The following is a 26,650-nucleotide window of genomic DNA, read 5'->3' as shown; positions in this document are numbered from 1 at the left end:
TGTCCAACAGCTGTGACAGTGGATAGTTTTGCTACATTAAGTGCTGATGAGCTGCAGGTCTGGGGGTTGTGCTTGTTTTAGCTGGGGTACTGATAATTTTCTTCACAGTAGCTAGACTTGGGCTGTCTTTTGAGTTTGTGCTGCACACAGTGATGATAGAGGAGAGAAGTTTTTGTTGTTGCTGAGCAGGGCTCGCACACAGCCGAGGCCTTTTCTGCTTTTTATACTGTAATGCTGCTGAGGGGACTGGGGGTGCATGAGATGTTGGGAGGAAACACAGACAGGTGACTCCCACTGTCCAAAGGGATGTTCCAGACCATGTGACATCATGTATATAAAGTGGGGGGATGAAGGAAGAAGTGGGGGGCATTTGGAATTTGTCTTCCCAAGTACATGTTGGGCCTGATGGAGCCCTGCCCTCCTGAAGATGGCTGAACACCAATCTGCCTTGCGAAGCAGTGAATTCCTTGTTCTGCTTTGCCTGTGTGTGCAGCTTTTCCCTTGCCTATTAAACTGTCTCTATCTCAACCCACGAGTCTTCTGGCTTTATCCTTCTGATTCTCTCCCTGATCTCACCGGTTGGCTGCTGGCTGGGGTTGAACCACGACAGGGTGAGAAGCATCCACAGGCACAAACTGGGTGTAACCTTGCCCAGCCTGAGAACCAGGAGACTGTCTGATCACTGGAGCAGGAAGGCTCTGGAACAGCTCTTTGGTTGGAGGCCAGAAGCTTACTTTCAAGTGAGTATGAGGAGAGCTGGTTCTCTGTTCTTCTGCTCTGACATCAGTCAGGATAACTGTTTGCTGAGTTTAATGTCTGTAAACTGGACTTGCACACATTGTCGAGGCCGTGCTTGTTACTGCCATGATTGACACTTGCTGAGTATCACATGCACTCAAATGAAGTACTAGCAATTTCAGGGAGTTCACACAATGGAAAACGTTCATGCTGGCAGGAAATGCACCTCGTAGATCCAACTTACAAGGTTTGAGCAATATAATTTATTTTCCTTTGAAGCTAAATGCAAAGGTATCTATCCCATGGCCTTCCAGATAATAGCTCAGTGTCTTATCTTACCTTCTGTGTTCATGGTCCCAAAAGAATTAAATAACTTGGCATCAGCAGTTTTTGTGCACTAGTGTTTCTGCATTTTTTTCCTCTTGTGTGCATTCAAAGGAAAAGAACAGCAAAGCTAATGCTAATAAGAGAAAGTGGGATCCTAGTCTCAGAGCAGAAAGCATGACAGTCATCAAAGATTAAAGAATCTCTGTGCAGATCCTCTGAGAAAAGAACAGGGACCTAACCTCTGGATTTGAAGTGCTTCATGCTGTGTGCAATACTTGAAGGAGAAAGAAGAACACAAGAGGTATGCCTGGGCCTCACCCAGAGCCCAGAAAGTGAGCAGAAACTTTGGTTGTAAAAGACAATTATATTAAGTCTTCCATCTGCATCTAGGTGAGACTCTAAAAAGCTGAAGGACCCATGGGTCTGGAGTATCTCTGCTAATCCTTTGTGCCCCACAGGAGGTTTCTGTCTCTCCTGCTCCAGGCAGAACCTCTCAGTAGCAATCTGAATAACCAGGCCTGCATCAGCAGGGAGGGATAATTTGGCCTGCAGTGCACTGAATTCCAGTGCTGCCCAGTGGCTGTATTGCCCTCTGCCAGCTGAACAGCGTCTGGCTGCCAGATTCTGCAGAGACCTGTATCACATCTCTGTAAACATGCTTTCTAAATATGGTAAACCTCCATGTACTCTGATGTTTTTTGCCCTAAGTAATAAAAAAAAAATTAGGACTAATTTTTTTTTTTCCATCTGACTGCCTTTTAGATAAATACTAAAGTCCCAGAACGCTGGGACAAATGAGTAATAGTCACCAATGAGGTGGAGGAGGATAAATGTTATAAAACAGCATCTGGTATGTATGAAACCAGCAGAAGACTGAGAAATCCAGAATCTCCAATTGCCAGTTTGTTTAACTTCTCTTCTTAAGGGAAAATGCTACTATAGAAAAAATCAGAATAACTTTCTCTTGAAAACCTTGACGTTTCCTCTCATTTCCAAGGCAGCATTAAGTTACTGCTTGGAAAATGTCCTTGTCTGTGTAAAGAAGAAACTCAGTGATTCTTTATTCCCTGTTTCTCTAGAGGTCTCAATGTTAATTTTACTCATCACCACACAGTGACCACTTGACATTCGAAATTGGCTCTCAAATGCAGTAAGCCCGGGAGCCAGACCAAATGCACATGAGCCCTCACAGTTTCCCTGGAGCTAAGTGAAATAGACAAATAAAACTCAAATCAACAGCAAGAAAAGTACTTTTAATACTCATGATGAACGTTACTATTTGGAACTCAGTGATTGCCAAGCCCACAGATCCTACTGTGGCAGGTAATGCACAAAACCACACGCACTCACAAAAGACAGGGTTCCTGAGAGTCTGCATTTTTGGCTTTGGGGCCTTTTTCGAGCAACATATGTTGCATGCCTTCTCTATTTCTTTGGTGTGCATAGGTGCCTTCTGGGACAGATCAGCAGTGTTGTGGAAAGAGGCTGTGAAGCCATGTTATGTTATCATGTCTTGTACTGTTATCATGTCGTGTTGTGTATATCATGTCATGTTACACAGCTATACACTATGCATGGTCATTCATGGCAGCCACAGTAAATCTGTGCATCTTTTCAATGTTTGCTGCCTGGTTCATCCTATTCAGCTTTGTACATTTTAGACCAGGTCAAACTTCTTTTGACCATTTGGCACGGGAACTCTCTTCCTCAGTGCCCAGCAGGAGGATATTAATTCCTTTTCAGTTTTTCACCTTCCCATTTTGACTTCCTTCTGCCCAACCACCTGCTTTGCCAACATGGAAAGACTACAAGCCTTCCTGCTCTCTCTCTGCCCTCATCTGAATAAGTAAACAAAAATCAATATAGCAGTTTGTAAGAAGAAAATGAATAAAGGCTGCTGTGACAGCAGGTCTGCTTTCCCCCACAGCTGTAGAGGTCTTATTACCATATAAATGGTGAGTTGCAATCAAGGTTGCTCAAAGTATGGCAAAAATTAATGAATTTTGTAACACATATGATATGCTTTTACCTCAGAGGTATCCAGAAGGACTCTGAAGGGAATCTAACAAAGCTAATTATAGTTGGGAAGCCAGACAAGTCATGGAAGACCCAGTAACCATGGTCATGTGAAAAGAGGCCTGGGCAGCCTAGGGAGATAAGAATTTAGAAATACCAGCAAGAAAGCACATGAAAAGTGGTGCCAAGAGCTTCCATAATACCAGCCAGTAAGTGTAACAGGACAACAGCAAGGTTTGCCAAAGCACTGTCAGTGGGATAGAGGCTCCTCAGTGGTGACCAAGAATAACATAGAACGTACTGGCATAAGGACAGAAATTACATCATGGGGAGGGCTGGTGGAAAGAAGAAAGCTCTCAAGGACAGATTTGTTTTTGTGCATGAAGAAAGATGTTTCTGAATTTCAAGATAGATAACTCCTGCCCAGGACTGAAGATATATGTGCACAGTCATCAGAAGAGTTAGACAGATGAATGCAATAACTTTGCAATGTGCACAACTTGTGCTGCTCACGCCTCAGCCACACAAATACTGATAAATATATCCATCTGCTGAAGAAGCTCTTTGCAATACTTATTTGTCATTTCTTAGGCTCAAACCACAGGACAAAACTTGTGTCTTATAATGAGCCTTTCTCTTTGTGGTCCATATACATGGAATGGAAGCTGGCTCACTCACCAGACTAAAATTGCTTAAACATGAGACATCATTGCTTGTCTTTGAGTTCAATAGGGATGCAATAATTATTTTTACCTAATAATTAAAGGAAAAAAAATCAAGCTGGAAATCAAAAGACAATCCCTTTTATTGCACCACTGGAAACATTATTATGAACTGTCTTTACAAAACCACAGGAAAGAGCAAGCTGAAAAAATACACATTTTGGTAGAGTTTTAATTCAGACCATGTAATTTAATTCTGAATTACAATGGATCAAAGGGAAACTGAATTAAAGAAAATACCTGTTGGATTATGCAGAATGGAGTTCCTCTTCTTAATAGCTCTGAAAAGATTACTGTGTCATGAGGCTCCATCAATCAGAAAACCCAAAGAGCAAGGATAAATCGAAGGTTAAGTGCATGTTGCTGAGGAACACCCTAACCACCTTCCTTTTATGATTATAAACCGGATGAGTTTGTGTTGATGGATCTATTAAGAACAAAAAACCAGCAATCTATATTCACACAGAGGCTTTCTGCCCATACATTTCCCCCAATGTGTTCAACCACATTGTATCTTGCCATGTCAGATAATGAACTGTCACTATGTCTCTGTGTGTGTTGCTTTTCTAACAAAGAACAACCTTGTTCTCAAAAGGCTGGTTATTACTTTTTTCCTAAACTTTTCTTTAGCACAGAAAAACAGAGCACTCAGATATTTTTTCATTGTTTCTGTGTGACAGAAGGGAAGAACAAAAGGAAAGGAAACGAAGCCCTAAATCCATAAGAAGATCAAACTCCTTCCTGATGTAACTCCAGTGAAATAATGGAATATAGCTCATGGATGCACTCAGTCCATGTTTTTAACACAGGAACAATAGAAGTCCTAAATATTTCATGAATCTCAAACCAGGCAACATCTATACAACAGGACTCCAGATGGAGATTTTGGTCCGGAAGAGAATTTTTTTTTTTGCAATGTGTGTCCTTTTTATTGCAGGGTCTGGAGATTGCACATCTTCAGGCAGACACACGGTTACTTTCTAAATTAAGAGGTGGTCTGAGTTAGATTTCAATGGAAGTTGGAAGAGGCCACACATGCATAGGAAACAGGCTGTTACCAAACAATGTGCTATTACATCATGGAAACACTAGAAAGGTATACCATCAACATATTCCAGGTGTCCAATTTTTTCCTTAGCTGAATTGATGCTGCAGGCTGTTCGGTGCCTTTAGTTTCAAAATTGCGCTCTTTAAAATGAGAGGTGCTGCTATTTTTTTCCTAAAACTGGGATTTATAAAATCAAACTTTTATAAAATCTGAAACCCAAGGAATTGCTAAATGTTATTGTTAAACTCTACTCACTTGCAAACTGATATATACCCTCTGGCAATGCCTGAACTCCCATACAGCAGCGACTTGGAGCTATATTAAACAATACTATGAAAACTAAAACTACTTCTGCTTTTCATTGACTTTGATGCTGGATACTGACTAAAAAGTCATTCCTTGAGCTTTCATTGTGTAGGCAGCATCTCCTTAAGCCATCGTCAGTCTGTATAGCTGCAGTCAACAGCAGAGGCATCAGGAGCCCTCCCTGCTGTAGCATCACACAGGCCAGCTCTGAAAGCAGCTTTCAGAGTGTTTGGGTCATGCTGCTGCTGCGGGTTTAGGAAGCCTTCAGTGGATACTGTCCTTACTAAATGGGATGTTCTGCAGCGTCTCTCAGGCCCTTACAAGGTTTTGTTCAAGGTGCTATGTACCACTCTGCTCGGTTATGCTGCTTCAAGTTCCAATCCGTGAATAGCATTCCTAACTTTCGGGATGTCACTTAAGCTTGTTCTTACACATGCTTCCGCTCTTTTTTAATGCTGTGTGAATGGTATTCATGAAGAAAAAGGTTTCTGTTTCCCTCCAGTCGAGAAAAGCACCGAGTTCTCAATGGAATTGAGAAGCAGCTGATCAGTTTTGGGCATGTGAGTCTGAGTAAAGAAACCGGGGTGGTTCTTCCCGCCCCCCTCCATTTCCCCTAAGCGTAGATAAAATCGCACTTTGTAAGTAAAGACGGTGTGAATGGTGTGCCAGGTCACATCCCGTCTACCTCCTCGCAAGCAGTAACAATTTCTGAAAGATTTAGTGCACACATTAAGGGTTCATGGAAGCCGTCCAGCGCTCTTCTAACGGCTTGGATCTAATTAGTCATTCAAGCCGTTTATTTTTAAACAAGGTACAGAGAAACACGATAATTTTAGGACGCCGGTTCAGGGAAGCAGTAGCGGGGGGAAGGCGGGGAGGTGTGGTTCTTCTACGGAGGTGCTCTTCCCCAGGCGGATGGCGAGGTGGGGCGCGGGAAGCGCTCCCCGTGAGCGGGAAGTGATGCCCGCAGGCTGCTGTGGATGCGGAGATCCCCCGACAAACCCTGTCCGCCGGCGCTGGCTCGCACTTCGCCCCTGCGGCGCGGGGAGCCGCGCCCTCGGGACCAGGCGGCTCAGGGAGCCATCGCTCCCGAGGCTCCCTCCGGGTCGCTGCGGGATTAGCTCCGCGCCTGCCCTGCCCTGCCGTGCCCGCAGCCCGCCCCAACTGCTTAAGGCGGGCTCGGGGGCTCAGCTGCGGCTTAGCCCGGGGCTCCTGTCCCCGCGTCCCCTCGGGACCGCTCCCCACCTGTCCGCGGGCGCTGCCCGTGACGTCATGGAAACACCCCTGCCCCCGCCCCGCGGCCGGGAAGGCGGGCGGCGGCAGCGGCGGCAGCGGCGGCAGCGGCAGCTCCGGGCGGCGGCGGGGCGGGGGCAGCGCAGGCTCCTCCCGTTGGCCGGCGCGGCCGTCAGTCGAGGCGGCGGTCCCGCCGCCGGTCCCGCTCGTGGGTGTTCCCTACCAGCCGGAGCGAGCACTTACCCGGACCGGCCCTTTATGCTGGCTATCGCTCCTGCCAGGCTCCTTCCTTCCTCGCTCCTGCCTGCGGGGCGCCGCTGCCCGGGAGCCATGGCGGGGGCGCCCGGCGAGCCGTAGGTGTGGAGCTCAGGTGGGAGTCCGCCGTAGGGATGGGATGGCATGGGACCGGACGGGATGGGGCTGGCTGGCGGGGCGGGCTGGCGGCGGTGGCCGCTCCCCTCGCTGGAGCGCTGCGGGACGAGCCGGGGCTCCGCGGGATGGGACGGGACGGGCCGGGGGGCGGCAGCCGGCGAACTCGGCACGCGAGAAAAGTGTCGCTTTGGCTCCCAGCAAGCGCCTTTCACACCCGGCTGGCAGCGAGGGCGCCCACGGCTGCCGGCCGGGGCGCGGGCGGGCGGCTGCTGCCGGTGCAGCGTCTTATCCCGCCGAGCCCCTCCAGCCTCCTCCTGCGGCCCTGGGGGTCTCCGGGAGCGCTGTCACAGCCCCACGAGGCTGTTCCGGAGCGACTGCCAACTTAGACACCGTCCCTGCTCCGGGAGGGTGCTGCTGAGCGGTGTATTTCCCTGCCGGTGCGCTCCGTGTGGCACCGAGCCGGAGCGAATTCAGGTGAGCCGAGGCGCACCGGGCAGCCGCTGCCCCGGGGACGGGCTGGAGCAGCTCTCCCCGCGGCTGCGGGCTCTGGGGGATCGCCCGGCAGCCGGTTGGCTGTGAAATCCCTGGAACTTCAGAAATCTTGGGCGTGTTTGCAAAGCCATCGATCTCTGCCCAATCTGTGGTTTTCTGTGCTCGTGTTAAATAAAAAAAGAAAGCCATTATTATTATTATTATTATTTATTTATTATTATTATTTATTATTATTATTTATTATTATTATTTTTATTTCTTGCCTCTACCTTCTCTATCTTAAATAGGTTAATTAAATCCAGCTTGCTTCTAGGTTGATTTCCTTTCCATTTGAGAACCAATTAGGCAATGTGATCTTTTAAATACTCCATTATTTGAAAACTGTTTGGTGTACTGTACTTCACAGTTCAGTGACAGTGAAGTACTCTTCATTGAGACTGTTTTGTTTTTACTAGGAGGATCTCTAGAACAGCTAGAGAAAAGGACATTTAATAAATGTAAGGTAACTTTCTGCAGAATGTTTTTGTCCTAGGCCGCTAATGATGGTAACCGTGTTTTTCTTTCTCTGTTTTCTTGAGAAGGGACAAAGGGAGCAGTTGCTTCATCCCTTGACTTTCATCGATTAATCATAGAGTTCAGAATGTTTCACTCATAGAGTTCAGAGTGTTTCACTCTACTTAATTTCAACAGAGCTTGTAAGTCCGGTTTGGGTATTTAAAGCGTGTGTTTTCATGGACATTTTCTGCAAAGCCCTGGGTAGCGACAGTTTTAATTTCCATGAGCATTGGGTTTTTATTATTTAAAATGCTTTTTAAAAGATATCTTTAAATAATACTCCCCAGTCTGCACTCCCAATAGATTTAAACCTGTTAATAGATTAATAGATAAACTAGTTTTCCATTGGGGCTCCTATCCATTTTCAAAGCAGCAGCATTTACAAGTCTTCATTCTCTTTACTCTTATATTGCTTTCTCCACACATTGCATTAGGCCCACTTATGTCATCTCTTGTAATTTTGTGCAGTATCTGGGTTTGCATGCAGGAAGGGTGGGAAGGAACTTTTAGGTGTTGGAGATGTTCTCTGTGTGTGCACTAAACAGTTGTGGTTGTGCTGAAATTATTAGTGTGCTCACCAAGGACAGGAAATGATGGTAAAGCTCTGCTGGAGTGTGCCTGTTGCAACACTGTGTGTGGCTAGCTCATTCACTGTTGCAAATGTATTTTATACAAATCCTTATTTGGGTTTTTTTAAGTAGATATGTGTACATTGTTGTAAAGAACTGGGTCTTGTTCAAACCACATCTATTATAAACAGATGTGTGTCAGCTTAATTCCCTCGTTTGTTGCATTCTCTAGATCTTGTTACATACTGAGGAGAAAATAGAGTCAAACATGGCATTTCCCAGACCCTATGTTTTCTAATGTAAAGCTGAGTTTTCAGTTTCTACAAATGGTGCTCTTAGCTACCAAATGAGAAAAGCTCTCTATAGAAAAGTTAATTCTTATCTAAAGTACTAATATGTTTTAGGTTTAAGTTGGATTTGCTGCAAAGTGCATTTCAAAACCATGCAGTGATGAACGAGGCAGCAGAATGAGTATGTTACCATGCATGGGGTATTTTACATGTCAGAAGCAGTGTACTATCTGTATCAGCATATTTTGATCTCATTAAATTTAATCTACTTTAGTACAGGTAAGATTTGACCTATCGAATTAGCAAAGTTTTGCGGGTGGTATAGATACTGTGGTATAGATACTGAGATGCACTGCTACTAAGGTAGCAAAGAAACTTCTAGGAGAATCTAATTGCCTTTTTTCTGGATCGAGTTTCAGATAATAGGGTGCAGATACACTGAGATCTGACAAACAGCTCTCTGGACCTGGACACTAATATGTTTCCAAATTTACCCTGCTGTGCTCTTTGAGATGCTGGATTTGCATGTCTGTTTTCTGCATTAGTGATTATGTTCAAACATTATACTTTGGGGGGCAGACACTGTTTTTAGGCTCCTGCAGCTGTCACTTGTGCAACATCCTTGAATACTGTGCCTTGAAATATATGTATCATTGCTTGTCATTTATCTGAAGGACAAGGAGGTTTTGGGTATTGTAACATTCTGTCCTGTTGTGGGTGGGCACTTGTCTTTATTCTACTAACTTAATATGTATCTCCTCCATGTTAATTTCTAATTACCTTAGAGGGAGGTTTTCTGTCTGCCTTCAAGGCTGAGTGATGTGGGTGTTGATGCTAATGACTATGATAGCCTAGGTAAAGTTGTAGGCATGATAGTTAAGAAAAGCACAGCTCTGGGTCTGACCCTGGGAGGCAAGAAATCTGTAACTCCTTCTCTAAATATTTTACTTGTTACTCGTGCAGAGTTCTTGAAGATGCTTGTGGCTTTCACATAGGGTGTATGTATAGAAATAGATTCTGTTATACATGAAGTTATGACATAAATGAACAGCATTGGGTTTTTGGAATTCTGTCAGCATGAAGCTCATGCATGTTGCTGCAAGTCACTTGAAACATTTAAAAATAAAGTTGAGGACAGCCTCAGGTGGGGAAGAAAGTGGAGAACTTGAACAAATTCTTTCCAATTTTCTGTGTTCAGCTGTTGCAACTGAGATATTTTTTTAAATGATCAGAAATGTTGTGGATGCTGGATTTGTTTGTTTGTTTGGGGGGGGGGTTTGGTTTTGTTTTGTTTTTTCTAAAATACAAATTCAATGGCAAGTCTGGTACCTGCCTCGCTACTAAAAGCAGCGAGGAGTCTAGGAATGCTAGCTGGAACTGGGAAATGTACTTGGCCATTGCAGCTCAGCCTCCACTGTCCTGCCTGTCTGGTGTGCCTGACTCAGTGCAAGCTCCTTAGGGTAGAGGTCACGTGTTGGTGTGAGCCATGAGCACAGCAGGGCCTAATCCTATTTCAGTGTCTGGGCACTCCATGATGTTAACCATGAAAGTAAAGAAATAGAGTTAAACTGCTTTCAATCTGGCAGGTGCTGAGCAGGTTTTGCAATGTCTGTTTGCTATTTGCTAATGATTCTCGGTCTTTGAATGCAGGCTATTCTAGACATGCCTCTGGAATTGTGGAAAATAAGTACTGATAAACAAGACTTGACAGGAATCCCTGTCATGTGCAACAGGAGGAACAAAAAGAGAGAACTGACTTTCACTGGCATCTAAGCCCTAAGCTTAGGGAGTACACTGAGAGTTGCTATGTGCTCTTAGAGATATCTCTAAACTAAATAATAGAGATATCTCTAAACTAAATAATTGTACATCTGGCTGTGAGACAGACATCCTGACAAAAAGATAGTGTCTAATAGCATCTGGTAAGTCACAGGAGAAAGGCTGCAGATAGGATGTTTTATGTGTTTGTTGTTTGTCAATATTGTAACTGCTTAGGCTGAATGTGAAAACTTGTCCTTTGAAGTCATTGAAAAGCATACTAAGCAAGCTCTGCATTCCTTATCCAGCCATGAGGTGTGTGTATATATCTGTGGTTTTAGATTTGCCATTTTCAAGTCCAGTTGTTAAACTACAAGTACCTGAACTGAGCATTTCCTCTCTAGTCTTTAAGTTGTGGGTGTTTGATACCTGAATCATGTTTAGTTTGGCAAACACAGCTGCTGCCATGTCAACACTTAATTATTTCCTTCTGAACATTTTCTTTGGCAATTATATTAACAGGAGTGTACAAACAAATCTCCCTTTCCTCTGCTTTCCAATGTAATGCATAGGCTGAGAATTAATGACATTTTTCTTTTGATTCAGCTTTACATATTAGCAACTTTTTAATTGAGTCTTCAATTCAGAATCTTCAGATTCTGCCTCCATGCTAGTTGAACTTAATCCTGAAAAAATCACAGCAAAACCATGGTAGTATGTGGTGCTACAGTTGTCATGAGGCAGTTGTATGTAATTGCTGTACTTAGAACAAAGACAGTAACAATACAAAGCAGTAAAGGTGAGAAACTCATCCTTATTTGTATTTTTGTGTTTACTGTAGTGGTATCTATTGAATTTCAGTAGTGACTTTTTTATTATCATTAGGAAAAAAACAAGTATTGGGCTTTCTGGCCATTCTGTGTATCCTCTGATGAATGCTTTCAGGATAAAAATCTGAAATAGTTCCCTTACTGAATGTAGTCATACTTTTCTCCCATCTTAATTGCTGCCAATTCTTTTATTATTGCTCATGATGACACTGCAGAGTCTGTTATCACACTGTAATCTCCTATCTCTTGTGCCAGTCACTTGGGTCACTTTTAGGTCACTTCTCTCTTATCTGATGTCACTTACTCTCACGATTCTGGAGGCTTTTTCCTAATCATAGTGAGCACTTTTTTACTGCTCCAGTTTTAGTCTGTTCCACTTTCATATAGCTGTTGGTGAAAATGAATGAAGCTCCTGGTGTTCACGGTTCTGTTAAGGAGCAGCTGTGTGGATATACTCCATTTGCCTCCCATGTACACTCTGCCCAGAGAGTAGCTGAAACCCCTGGAGAGACAATTTCTGAACAGCCTGGCAATCAGGGAAAGAACCATGTGTGCCAGAGACTTTATCCTTCTCAGTGCACAAGCCCATCTGTGTCACTGTTAATTCTGCTTGTTACAGAAGGTCAAGTCCTGCCCTTCAAGTTTTCATGTGAGCAGGGTAGGATATAGGTCTCTGGTACTACTTTCTTCCATCTTGCTGGTCACACATGTTAAAAACATTTTGTTGCAACGTCTCCCTCTTCTCCAAGATAATTGCTTTGTCAGTGTGCCTAGAAAAATAGCCTTGAGGAGGGATAGAGTTACTTCATGCTCATGGTTGCTGAAGGGAAATACACAATTCTTATTTTTACAGGACTTTTTCTGTCCTGTCTGCAGTGACAACGACGACTTTGAGACCAGTCTCGCTAAGTGTGTCTGTCAGAAAGGTTCTGGTGCTACCTCAGGCTGTGAGGCACAACCGTGGCATCTGCCCTGAATAGGATGTGGAATGCATCTTGCTCATACTGGCAGCTGAGACCACATTGGCTGTAACTGTGCTGCCAGAGAAGAAGTTTGCTTAATAGTCTGATAAAATACTGTATTCTGAAGGAGGGTAAATGATTCTATCATTTTTCAATATCTCTTGCTTGTGACAAATACGAGTGCTGAGATGCCCTACAAAGCTTTGACAGCATAAAGTCTGCATTCAAGTGCAATTTATGATGGGAGGAAGGGAGGAAGTTTCACTATGAACATGATTCAGTCACCGACAGTCTCGTATACCTTAAAAAAGGAAACAGCAAGTGTCTGTTAATCTTCTGTGGTAGTGCTTGGCTGATTTAAAATAACAATGTGTAAATCATCAGTAGCAACAGCGATCCTGAAGACAGGCAAGTGATTGTGTTCTGAGTGTTTGGGAGAAGGTGAAGTGAGCTCCAAAGGAAGTGGGCTACTGAGTCTCTGCTAGTTCAAGATGACTGGTTGGGAGTTTGAGGTGGCTCTCTCAGGTTCACTCCCTGATACCTTGCTGCTTGCCAGAGGAAGGCAGGCTGGTACTTGCTGAGATGCCTTTCCACAATTTGGTAGCTGTGTGGGGTTTTCCCCCTTAATTGCATGTATCTGTGTCTGTGCAGAACAGAGGCACGTGAGCTCTTAGTTCATGGGAAGTGTGCAGCCATTTAGCTAGCAGCTCCATCTCTTTAGCATTGATTCACCACCTCCAAAGAAGGCAGGCCACCTGGAATGCATCAGGCTGTTTGGAGCTGACATTTTTGCTGAAAAATTGAAGGTATTTGCTTAATAAATAAGCAATATTGGAATAAAAGAAAAAAAAAAAAAGAAAAGAAAGGAAAGGTGTTAAGACCATGCCTGAAGAGAAGACTTCTCCCTAGCTTTTTTTTTTTTTTTTTTTTTTTTTTTTTTTTTTTTTTTTTTTTTTTTTGCTAATAGGAGTAATTAATAGAACTCTGTGGTCTACCCTGGGAACTTGTCAGAACTCCATCTTACTTGCTGTTACTGTTAAATAGGGTTAGCTGAATCATTCAGAACAGCCATGTTCAGTTTCCTCAAAAGATAACATTGTGATAACAGCTTTGTCACTTCTGAAGGTATGTGAGAGGACCAGAGACAATGGGCATTGAAATGAGGGAGGTTCCATCTGAACATCCAGAAGTGTTTCCTGCACTGAAAAGGAGGGTGGCTGAGCACTGGCACAGGTTGCCCTGAGAAGATGCAGTCTCCCTCCTTGGAGATGCTCAGAAGCTTTCTGGATGTGATCCTGGATAACACATTTCAGGTGTTTCTGCTTGAGGAGGGGGGTTGGACCAGATGCCCTCCAACTGGGGGAGTCCCTTCTGACTTGTAACCATTCTGTGATAATTTTACTAGGGTATTTCGAAGCTCAGTGTGGTGCAATTCTGCTTTTCAAAATCTTAGATGAACAAATTAATTTTTAAAAGCCAGCTAGAGTCTTGGTGGTTTTTTTTTCTAGTCTTGGCTGTGCCCTAAATTCAATAAGCAACCTTGTGGTTGGGGTACAGGTCATCTGTCATACAACAGGGTGCATCCATTGTTGGAGTAGGCTTCCTGTGGAGAATTGGTGATGTCTGTCTGAGACAATTTGAGTTTTAAAAAGAGTTGGAGCTACTGGGGCTTTCTAATTTGCTTGATACTGAAATCAAGTAACAGCAATTTGTGTCTGAAGAGAGGAGAATCTCGGCTAGATCTCATCCTGTTATTGAACTCTAGTAACAGCCATGCTAGGAAAGCAGAGTTAATATTTCTTGTTTGCTTTCTGATTAAGGTCAAACAATAGAAGGAAAAGAGTTTAGGTGTTGGTCTGCAGGATTTTTTCGTGTCTTGGCAAGAAATATACTGGTTTTTAATATGTGAATTCAGTAGGTGTGCTCCTACTAGTGTCAACAAGTACTATTTAGTGAGCAGAATGATGGACAACAAAGATATACCATGAACCCTCAACAAAGATGTATTGTGGACCCTCATTTGCCTGCAACTGTGGTATCTGTACCACTTCTAGGCTGAGAAAGCAGCCAGCTGGGTTTAGATTCCAGGAAAATTTCTGTGCCAAAAATATTGAGTCAAAGTATTATGATTGATTCTTGTCTTCCTTAACTGAATGGTGCTGATATTGTTTTACTGAGTGACTTAACTAGGAAGTTAACAATTCATAGTGCTTACACTACTGCCACAGCTGCTGAAATTCAGGAAGTATAAAACATATTCATTCTTTCCTGTTGTTTAAAAAGGAAAAAAAAAAAAAGAAGGTATATCAGTGAGTTCACTTACAGATTTCTTACTGTCTTTCAAATCCACCAATTTCAACTGTAAGACATTAAACCAGAAGCACTCATAATTATAACTTTATAAACCTTATAGAACTAAGGCTCACTATTAAATATATTAAATATCTCCCAGTGCTTAGAGAGTTTCAAATTGTTGAGGAAGGAGAACTTGCTGAGGGAGGGAAGTGCTACTGTGGATAAAGTAAGTTCTTGCCTCTAGCTGATAGCCAGAGTGTTTTGTTGAAACAAGCTTTTCTAACATCCTATTTCTTAGAACAAGAATACAAATGCTTTGCTGAAATCATGTTTTTTCACTCACTGAATAAATATGGAACTTCAGATTCAGAGATAAGAGATTAGAATTTTCCACAGGATGGCTGAATCATAGTCTTCTCTCCACACATGGACACAATTTTACAGCTTATTTTCCTTTGTGTAGTACTGTATTGTACTTTACTACTTCAAGTTCAGCAGGATCAATGCTTGCACTTGAAAATCAACAGCAGAGCCATTGCCAAGATAACACTTTCACTGATGACACTTGCTGTTTGTTTGCTTGTTTTTGAAAGAAGAAAAAGGAAGTAATGTCAGGCTTTGACAAAAATGGCATTTTTGATAAGTATGGTTTATAAATTCTTTTTTTTTCCTTTATTGCCAGAACACTTAAGTATACAATATCACTTTCTTCTGCCATGACATGTGTGTGCAATTGTTGGTGTACTGGTGATCCTTTAGAGATAATATTACATTTTAAAAAATCAGGTTTCAAGTAATGGGACACCATTGAGTATTTTTAAATGCATGCAAGTAATTCTTTCCACCAGAAAAGTTTAATAATCTGCTTTTAGTCCTAGTTGGTTATGTTGATAAGCTGAGTAGGGAAAATGCAACTTCCCATTTATTTCTGGCTGTAGTGTCAGCCACCTCTGCTTTAAAGTGGTTTTCTTAATCTCACAGTAATTCAGTGCTAGGACAGTGTGTCTCAGTGACACCAAGTGACTGTTCTCACTTTGGGAGATAACAGCTTCCTATTTGAAGAGGCTTGGGAAATCTTGGTTTCTGTGGCACAGCTCAGCATTTGAAAACATTGCTGTTTTCCTAACCATGGATGCCATTTCAGTCCTGGCATTGCAGACATGACAGGTCACGTGGAACTACCAAACACTCCTTGTCAAAGGAGTTTGCATTATTTACTTTAATATGACTAGAATGCATGGTTAGCATAAACACACCCTTCTATTCAGTGCAGGATGAGAGCTGTTTGCTCAAATTTAAATTGTAGGTCAGTCTCCAGAGCCCTTCTACAAAAGGATCATCTTTGCTTGCTGTTAAGTGAATTTTGTGTTCCAAGCTAAAGGAAAAAAAGTTTGTCTCTTGACCATTAGAAAGATGCAATGCCTTTCTCATTATGGATGGTCTCCCAGCACTCACATCTTGCAGAACTAGAATTCTTGAGGGATTTTCTTTCTTAATATCATTACTCAACACCCTGCAAGTGCATTGCTTCTTGATCTACCTTGTGATGGCTTATTTAAGAAGAGAGATGGTATAGGCTGTGCATTTGTTGTACATTAATTTATTGATAAAATCATGTCTTATATTAGTCCAGCAGAATGCACTTAGAGCTGAGAGGAACAGTGGTATTCAGTAATGGAACCAGGGATGAAGGGCAGGGAAACAGGATTTTCTATTTTTTCTTAAATAATAATATACAAAACTTAAATTCTTCTCTTTTGATTCTGGTTTACCGACTGCTTTTTTATTTCTTTGTGGGTTTTTGGCCCTTGAAGATCATGAGGGTGTTTTGAGTAAACACAGCCAAGTCATCTTATGAAGTTGTTTTGCCCAGTCTTTGAATGCCACTGACACATTTGCGTGCAAAAATGCTTTGTGAAATGTAGGAGGAGTGCAAAAAAATTGCAAGGCATAGTGGGTTAGATTTGAGCTCGAATTGACTTTGAAGAAGGGAATTGTTCTATAATCTCCTACTTCCTCCTTGCATTGAGATTCTGAAGTGCTTGTTACTCTGTGTCTGGGGAGTGTAGTTGTCTTTGGAAAGGCAAGGACATGCAAAGCATTGACATCAAATCAAGAGGAAAATATGCATAACTTTCTTGTCAGAACTGATGCAATTGAAGCCGCCTATTACTGGTAGCCTAGACATAGATTCTAAAACATTCCATTTCCTTGATCTGCCACTTTGAAAAGTTATATTCCTTAAAAAAACCCATAAGGACACACAAAAACTTTGCACAGAAGAAACACATGTAAGTGAGTAAAGATGAAGTAATTTCTTTTTATTAATGGAAACCTAAGAGTATTAAGGCAAGGTCAGTTTTCAGCCCAGATTAAATCAGCAATAATAACATTGGCAAATGATGTATAAAGACTTCCTTGCTGAAGGTGGCTGTACTGGCACATAATACAACTGGAAGAAAGTTCCTGGGTTCTCATGTGCAGTATTTGCTGCAGTCAGTGCATTTGTATATTCCCTTTTGCAAAGTTCCCAAGCATCATCTTAAAGTAGTCAAAGCTTGTCTCATTAACAAATTATTTCAAAGCTTATGTGTTTGGACTAAAGCTTTATTCCAGGATTCAGGCTAAAAGTACCCACAACCAGCTTGTATCCCCAGCTGGATAAAATTGGTATTTTCTCTTGGTATTTATGAGAGTATTTGCACCCTTTGTAAAGTGGTTTTCTCTCTATTTGTGTAGGGGTGACTCTTTCTCCCAGTCAGTTTAGGAGACTTGCATTTAGACTTGGAGATGTAGGGAATCTTGTGATATGGCTGATTAGGTATGCTCATGGTACTCATTTCAGAACAATATTATGCTGTCAATCTTCCTTGCATAAACTTACATACATCTCACCTTAGCTGTCTTAGGTGCTATTTTTAAATTTTCTGACCAGATTAGATACTGGCAGTGCCTTTTTTTTTGATGTTTCCCTACATGGCTCTGTAAGAAATGCCTTTATTTATGTAATGGGTAGCTCTTTTCTCTTTTCACACCTTCATTAATTTGGTAATGAGTTGATCAGACACGTATTCCATACATGTGAGTGCCTTTTTCTCCTTGGTCACTTCCCAGTGTTTCAGCAGAACTTGCCTCCAGGGCTGATAAACTGCAATCCATGTCACTGCTTCTGTTCATGTGGCTCCTCTCACCTGGTGTCCTCGTTGTTCAGTGCATCAGATGTGCACTGTGCCTTTTGTCAGCAGCAACTTTTGGTAGACACCTCAATTCCCTTGCCAGTAGTAGGAATATTAAATAAAACTACCTCCAAGAAAATTCTTGGCAACTTCTTCTGGTGATCCGTGTCCAGCCTGATAGTTTTTTATTGTCTGTGGCCAGTCAGTCACTTTGCAATTCTTCTACCAAATAAGATCCTTATTAACTTTTTTTAATGCAGGTGTTGTTGAGTCCAGATGTGATCTAAGATTTCTCCTGTCTGTTTTTAACTTTTTGTAAAAAGTTACTCTGTTACTGTTGACTGCATGGTACTGATTGTTGTAGGGCTGATGTCTTTTTTCTTTTCTCCCCTTAGCTTCAACTCTAAAGACAGGTATTCTGTTTGTTGTCTTGCCACCAGAGACTATCTCCATCTGGGTATTTTTGTCTGCTTTAGAAATACAGATTGTAGGTTTTAAATTATTTCATTGGCTCAATGTAAAGTAGACACAAAAGCTTGAGAATACATCAAAGCTTTATTTGCAACGCTGTGTACTGTACAATCTACCTTTTTTTTTTTTCAGAAATCTGCAGTAGTTTCATCTGTTTTTCCTCACACATGCTCAAGAAACTGTTACTTTTAATTTTGTGCTGGTTTTAATAATTTCCAGGTCTGTTTCATGGTCGACATCCTATATTTCTTTACTAAGAAATTTTCACTTCCAGGTTACTACTTCACATAGTTTCTATGAGGTGTTGAAGAATTTAGTTTCTAATATCTTTAAAATAAAAAAAAAATAAAGTTATATTAAGCTAACTTTATTCCTGTATTTTAATATCAGAGGTGCAACTTCTTTAATCAACTTGTTCTCTGCCTTTTGGGAGCTGTGGTGAAGTGCTTATCTGGTTGGGGCTATTTCATCTTTCAAGTTATCTACTGCATGCTGCATCCCATGAGGCATCTCCAGATTTGTTTATGCACATTTAATGAAGCAGCAACTCAGCATTTTCAGTTTAGAGAGTCTGAACTCCTCAGTCTACATGACTACTTAAACTTCATATGAGTCAGAAGTTAATCTCTTGTAATGCCCAACTCACTGGGATGTTTTTCATCCTAATAAAATAAGGTCTGTAGCAATGCTGGTTTCTTTGAATCTTCTGCAGACTCTGAGCAAGACTGTCTTTAAGTGTGGTTGGTTTTGGTTTGGTGTTTTTTGTTTTATTTTTTTTTTTACTCAGATTCTGTAAGTTCTTTTGCAATGGTGTGTTTGGGGTGTTGGGTTTTTTTTTTTTTTTTTAATCTATCACAATATTAAGGATTGCATATTTGAACACCCCCTACCTCTATGGGCTTTTTTTGAATAGCATGTGCATTTCATTATGTTTTAGCCACTAAGATGCTGTTGTCCCTATAATATTTAATCTTGTATTTAATTCAGGTGCATTAGTTTTGTAGAGGAGGCCTCTTTTTTTGTAGGTACACAAATGCTTTAGAATGTTTTATCTCGTCATGCCTGTTTACCCAGGCAGACAAGCAGTCTGCCTGAACCCTCTTCTAATCTTTGCTAGGACTTTCAGCCCTTTATCAAACAATCAGAGATAAGAGTCTTTCTTGGTCACATTCTCATTTTCCTTTACTAGTGCATCGAGGTTGGATGTGAGGTTGTGTGGGTGCCAAACAGCTCTCCCTTCTCACTTTCATCTGTAACTCCCTCCCTGGGTGTGTCACCTTGCCCTTCATGGTCAGTGTCCTTGTCTCATAATTGAGAGCCCTTGAGCAGGAGAGTCCTGCTGAGTGACTCTGAAAGGCTGTAATGTTTCACCCATCTTTCTCTCTGCTCATTAGTTTAATGCCTCTTTATCAAGTCACTTGAGATATAGCTGGATCAATTGTTTGAAGTCCTGCCATATAAATAATCTGCAGAGTCTGCCCCCCCCCCTTAAGTAACTTTGTACACCCAGATAGAATATAACTTTGAATCAGCAGGGAAATACACAAAGAGCAAGGGAGAAGGGGAAAGCCAATATATGTGAAACTGTTCACTTAAATGTGACTTTTTATATTTTATAAACATAAAAAATGCCTCATGTTGTATTTAAGTGAGTAGAAATAATTAACTGAAAGTTATTATATGTAATTTTCTTTCAGTCTCAAATACAGTAGTGGCTGTTGCCAAGGTTTATTGCTATTGCTACAGCTGAGGCAAATTTGCAGGTCATCAGATGTAGAGGAAAACATCTGGTAAATAGATTCTGGAATTTGTCAACATCTTGGCTGGTCACATCTGTTTGATTTGTTTTTTTTCTTTTTTTTGTTCAAGAAAATGTCTCTGAATAAACTCACTCTGATTAGGTTGAAGCTTCTGCAGGATGGTATTTATTTATCCTGGTAGATGTCATATATTTACCCTGATGGATCTTCTTGTTTTAACATAATTGCTTTAGAATTAATGCTTTCATGACAGTTTTGTGAATATTTAGGCCACAATTGTCCTGATCTGAGGCTGATAATGCTTTTTTTTTTTTTTTTTGGGGGGTGACTTTTTTTATGCACACGTGACTCTTAAGAGGGGAAGGAGTTATACTGTACATGTTCAAATTTTGGAGAGGAGAGCAAAATCTCTTCAGTATTACGGATGATGAGAAAACAAATTACCTTTTTGTGGTGTCTTTTCCCTCCTGCTAATGCCCAGATCCAGATTTAGAAGCGCTGTGTGTCTGTCCACCGTGGCTGCATGCTCCCTTCCCGCTCGGATGCTGCAGTGGCGTTGGCTGATCTCCGCTGTTCCTCCCTCCTTTCGCTTGCGTGGGTTTGTCGCTTTTTTTCTTAAAAGGCAGCATGTGGTGTGTCCCTGCTCTCTGCACCTCACATGGTGGTTTCAGACGTGGGGAGAGGCTGCTTGGTGCTCAGGACTTGTGCAGCCCAGGCTGACAGGCTGCCTGCCCTGCCCCTGTCTGGTTGCTGCTGCCTGAGAGCGGAACAGCTCAGCTCGGACGAGCCCCGTGGAGCTCTGGGGCACTGAGCTCTGATTCATGGCAGCTAACACTGAGCTACTGTAAGACTATATTTATCCACAGTACATGCGTGGTGTTTTGTACACTTTGGGATTTTTTTTAACCTTAGTTTGTTCCAAATAGTCTGTTGTGATCAGCAGAGTTTTAAAATAAAAACGTGTTCTGTAAGAGTAACCAGATCTAGTACACAAAGTGCCTCCAGTACTCATCCCGATTTTTGATGCTATTTATCCACACTTTGGTTTGTTACTTCAGGAGGAAGAACCTTAATGGGAATGAGTGCCGTGATTCTGTGCTTTACCAGAGGTTGGTAAATTAAGCCTGTGCCTGCATTGACAGTAGGAAGCCTTTCTGTTCTGGGGCAGCTCAGCAAGCAGCAGAGCACAGATTTCCCAGTGCAGAACAGTGTCATGGAGGCAACATGACAGGAGGCTCGCTTTAAAACCTCTCCTAAACAGCAAACAGACATAGTTCCTTTAACCTGCTCTCTTCAGGCTGCTCTGCACCTCAGAAATGGTAGGTCAGAGGGCAGAAAATCAGTGGCATACTACCTTTGGTCTTGTTCAGTGTGGTAGGTTCTTCTTGGCAGCCCTCCAGGCAGTGTTTCTAAAGTGCTTGCACAGCTCTAACACAGCCAATCTGGAGTTTTACAGCTCAAGTGAAGGTCCAGGTAATGTGGCATTTGGTGATTCACATGGTCTGGTAAATGCTTTATTTTTAGTAAGTAGAATTATTATTCTTTTTCCCACTCCGTAAAGGAGAAGGGGATAGATGAAACCAGAGGGAAAATAGGAAGGTGGTCAGATGACAGTTTGGGGGAGACAGAACAAAGTTTGGAGTTCTGGCCCGAGGGAAAGTGGGAAGACTTGTCATTGCAGCAGTGGTTACTTTTAATTTAACTCCATGGATTGTAGAAAAACTGTGAGCACATTAATTACATAATGACCTCTAAAATGAAGGTGAGCAGAAATGCTGAATTCATAGAACACATTTCTAGCTGTCAGCCAAATTTTCTGAGTGAAACCCGTTATCAGCACAGAGAGAAGAAAATGAAGCTTGCTATATGGAACTTTTCCTTGCATTTTTTTGAGATCTTTACTGGGCATTAGAAGGCAGAAGAGAGAATTTGTTTCATGCCTTTATCAGAGTGCTGCAGTCTCAGCTGTTCCAGCAGATTTTGGACCCTCTCCTGTAAGCTGTGCCAATCCAGTGGCTGCAGGGAAGGGGCAGGCTGTGTGTGAGTGTGTAGCCTTGCTCCTCTTCCTGCCCCGTGGTGCCCAGTGAGGTGGCACAGGAAGAAGTGTGTGGGCACCATGGCAGCTGGCTGGCAAAGACATCATCTTTGACTGGAAGCACAGGGCAAGCAAGGTTTACAGTCTGCTGGTAAAGCAGCAAAATGGCTTAGTTTGAAAAGGTAAGCGTGCTTCCATCACCTGCTGTAAGTGGAAGCAGAGTGGTGGAACAGGGAGACATGTGGTCTCTTGAAAAACAGGAGTTCTGAATGAGTGTTGGAGACTAATGTAATCATCCAAATGGTTTGCTTCCTGCCTCGCTGTGCTAACATGCCACTCTGTGTGCCTGGGTGCTTTTTCTAATGAGAAGATTTTTCCCTCCTTGAAAGACAGAAAAGCTGAGGGGGTGCTATTAAATTCTGAAAGCTATATTTAGCTGGGAGCAATTAAAGCTAGCACTGTATAATGACACTTGAGATTAGCTTATCCATCAGGCAAACAGATTTTAATGTTTGGTTTCAGTCAGACTTGGCATTACTGTTAACTTCTGCTCACATTCATTAAATTATGCATTTTAGAAGGTGTGTCTGGTGCAGGTTGTTCTGGAGAAGTTCTTTGCTTGCTTACTGTTCCCACTTTCTTCCTACTTCCATTTTGAGTGTAAACCCTGCACTCCTGTGTTGCTTTTGAAGGAGATAGTTCTGCTCTGCCCTCCAGTCAGCAGATGCCTGGTTTGCTCTTTTCATCATCTTTATGCTTGCAGCATGTTGGTGCAGTGAAATGACTCTGAACACTATGGCTAAAAATTTGGCTTTTTCCTTCTTCAGTTATTAATGGAATTAATTTTCTCCTCTAATTTCTCTCTGTAGTCATGTTGCTACCAGCTTTAGTAGAACTTGCTGTGGGCATAAATGGCTAACTTTGAGAAGGGAGAGGATTGGCTGGTTCCTCCCCAAGAGGCCAGTTCTGCTTGATGCGGACTTACACCAAATTGCAGTCTATTGCCAGAGTGAGTCTTTGTTACACTCCTGGTAGGCTGTTCTGGAAACAGTTAGAAATATTAGTCCTTCCTTAGGACTAATACAGTACAAACCAGCTTAATTAATTGCTGTAGAATTGTTCAAAGGTCACTTAGTGCATGTTCATTCTTTTTTTTTCTCTTGGGTACCAAATAATTAATTTTCTCCATTCTGCATTAGATGAACATCCCTCTGTGATGCTCACATGATCTATAGCCATCCACTGTGGGACCTGTTTATTGCTGAGTTTGTCCTTCCATTCCAATGCATCAGTCTCTAGAGTTTTTCTGGTCTAATGTTCTTGAGTGTGTCTGTACAACTGTGGGTTACTTTTTTTTATCACACAGACACAGAAAAAGTCAAAAATCAATCAACAGTGCATTAAGCTGATCTGGATTTCCCAGATTGTTTTAGAGTTTGCATACCTGTGTTGCAAAATATTCAGAAACAAAATCATATGGGTGCTTCTTTCTGCTCACTGAGCAGGAGAGATCTCTTGAGTACAGTGATTTGGGGACCAAGGGGGAACATGGGCCCTTTTTTTGGCCAGCAAACTGTTGGGGAAATTTAATTCTGGAAGGAGGAAAACTTGATGTCTATGCAAAAATGTGGAAAGATTGTGGAACAGCAAAGGCATCACTTGGCTTTATGGGGTGCCTAAGTAGTTGAAACCTTGGCTTCCTGAGCTGCTGATGGCCTGAGGTGCCCAGTGAAGGATGCTTAGGCTGTGTCTCCTTATATCTGTCACTTTCCTTTAGGGTCCTTCTAGGGACCCAGTTACTTCAATATGACAGGTAATGTACTCCTAGTAACTAACATAGTTCTTTGTAACCTGTATCAGGTAATTTTTTTCCTGTTTTTCTTACAGTGTTCTTGCAAATAGCACAGAATTAAAGGCACAAATTTTTCAGATCTAGCTGGGTTTTTTTTTTTTTGAAGGCTTTTTATAAGGTTATTCTGTTGCCTTAACCATGAGAAGTTTTTAATATATGATTAGTTGGAAGTTTCAAATGTAGAACAGCTTAATTTTTGAGTTACTGGGAAAACTGCCAGCCATAGATTTGGGAAAGTCTGAGTAATAAAATCATAAAGCTGGTTCATCGCTCAAATATGTTGTTATTTCAGCTGCCTCTGCCCACTGCATGTTCCTACAGGCTAAAAATGTCAATAGGCTCTTATATTAATAGCTATTTTAGGACTCCAATCTTAAAAGGCAGTACAATGAAAGAACCTTAGGTTAATCAGAAATATCAAAGTTGACACATAAAGTGTTCTTTCTTACTCTAGTTTAAAAAACTTCCACCCTTAATACTTAGATGATTAAAAATACACAAGTTCATGTGTTGAATTAACCTAAAATTAAATCACAGATGTTTAAAGTACAAACCAGATGGGGACAGTGGCATTTTTAGGAATCGATATAGAAGAAGCAAGAAATTGAGTGTAAAATGTGAAATTAGGAGATATTAAATGTAGACAGCTGGTAGGAGAAGGCAAAAGTATAGCTCAAAACTCTGAGTTGAAAACAGGGAAAAGAATTTCCTTTTTATTTGGAAAATATGCTAAGACTGTGAGAATAATATTAAATAAGGGCAGTAATGTCAATTCAAGGAATGCAGAAGAATTTAATTTCATTACTGAATTAAAGCTGTAGTCTGACAGCATGGAGAAGTAATAGCTAAGAAAAAGTTAAATTGTAACACTAATCTAAATTCAAAGCTGTTGTCACAAGTAATTTGAAGAATTCTCTGATTCTCATTCTGATTTTGAGGAAAGATCAGGAAAGCCTCAGAGAAAGTTTAACAATGTGCTAGTTTTTATAAACAGTATGTGGTAGTCAGACACTGGTTTGTCTGGGGCTGATTGATTGCAGACTTTTGGAAAATTTATCATCAAGCTGATATGGGAACTGACTCAGGGCAATAGAAATTCAAATCTAATAATTGGAATGAAGGACCATGCAACCCATGAAAATAAAGGCAGACTAAACCATTGTTCCTGTTTAGCTCAAATGGAGCATGTGAAACTTTGTCATAATTTCTCTTTGGTAGTGTTCACGTTTGTACAGAGAAGTCTTGCAGGCTGCTAAAACTGTAAAATTGGATGGTCTTCAGAAAAAGTGCATTTTACTAAACATCAAAGCCCTGTGCTAGTTGCTTCAAAGCAATGGCTGAATAATGTTACAAGTTTGTAAAGAGTAGTACCCTGGCATCTGTTTCTGTTCAGGATTCTTCTTTCTTGTTTTTGAGCTGACAAGATGTTTAGGTGGGTTCCCCCCAGCCTCAGTAGAGTTACACACTTGTGCAGAGTTCTGCATCTTGGGAGCAAGAAAGGTTTCTGTTACAAAATGCATTGCTCTCACACTGTATTAGTAGACTAAAACTCAAACTTGCTTAATTATATGGGAGAATGTGAGTAACCAGAATTTTTAATGCATATATTTCAGAAAAATGTCGGTTGTAGATGCTGTATTAAGGAAATGTTTTGGGAGGCAAGAATACACAAAAATCAAAGCAGAAAAATCTTGGCTATTCATAATCCTCCTTTTTGATTCTCAGGTATGAAAGGACAATGCAGCAGGAAGTTTTATTTTTCATCTGATTTTTTGGTTTGTTTTTCAGATCCAACACAAGACTCATGTGAGCTTGCCACATCTTGCCTAATGGAATAGCTCATCCTTTCACTTCTGTAAGAGAATTGATTTGGATTCTTCCTGGTGGCTGTGATCCTACCCACTCACTGTAAGTCAGTCATCCTTCTCCCACAGCTGTGTTGCCCTCCTTCTGGAAAAGCAGAGGTTAAATTGGTGTGGACCCTGTTCTAGCCTAGATAGGGAGTGATCCAAGAAACTGTGTAAGAAGCTTCCTGGTATGAAGGATCACTCAGTCAATGGAGAAAGGGAGAGGTCTGCAGTATAGCTGAGAAGGGGCAGCAGTTCTGGCCCCTTTTGGGATGAGACATGGTGCTTAATTAAGGTGTCTAGAAGAACAGAAGAAAGTAACAGAGAAATAGAATAGGTAAACCTGAAGTGCTAATGTAACCTTTTATTCTGCTTAGACAAGGGTAATTGTTCAAAAACACCTCAAAGCTGTGTTACTTTGGAGAAAAATGGGGAAAAAATAGCATTTGTTGGATTGTACTGTATTTGGGTTCCCTTCAGTCCAAGGCTTTGGGGCTTCCACTGATCACCCACTGAGTCAGGAAGGGGGACTCTCACCCATTGCACCATTGGCCTGTGTGGTTTGTGTCTCATTCAGAAATGCTCTCTCTAGACTGCAGCCAAATATAGGATTGGGCAAGGCTGAGGTTGTTATTGGTGACATTGAAAAACTTCTTGCTGGTGGGATTTTTTGCATGAGTGTTCACTAATTGTGAGATTTAGCACTGGGAGAAAACTCTGTCCTGAGAAATAATTCCAGTCATGGCACTTGGGGCATTTTATCTTCTCTAATAGTATGTAAATGTAGTCACAATGCATTCTGAATACTTAACAATTTCTCTTTTTGTGTAGGAATGTTGATAATGTATTTGAACTTTCTGGCTAGCTGCTTGGGCTGCATTTCAACTTTTTAATGTTTGCATCTGTGCGTGTGTTTATAAATACATCTATTCTTGTCCTTTTAAACCTGAAGGGACTAGATTAGTATTTTAGAGCACATAAGCTGGTTAGGATATT

General features: G+C 41.6%; 1 protein-coding gene across 1 annotated transcript in view; it reads left to right on the top strand.

Annotated features, from left to right (window-relative positions):
* Positions 1-6,542: 6,542 nt before the first annotated feature.
* The window catches only part of OSBPL3 (oxysterol binding protein like 3), an 87,948-nt gene continuing 67,840 nt past the window's right edge, over positions 6,543-26,650 (top strand). The window contains 2 exon segments of the mRNA XM_050970337.1: positions 6,543-6,760; positions 25,596-25,715. The gene's annotated coding sequence lies outside the window, so the exon portion shown is untranslated.

The sequence above is a fragment of the Serinus canaria genome, chromosome 2 (assembly GCF_022539315.1).
Source record: "Serinus canaria isolate serCan28SL12 chromosome 2, serCan2020, whole genome shotgun sequence".
Taxonomy (NCBI): domain Eukaryota; kingdom Metazoa; phylum Chordata; class Aves; order Passeriformes; family Fringillidae; genus Serinus; species Serinus canaria.
Note: the sequence above shows the minus strand (reverse complement) of the source record. Positions and strands in the feature narration are given on the sequence as shown.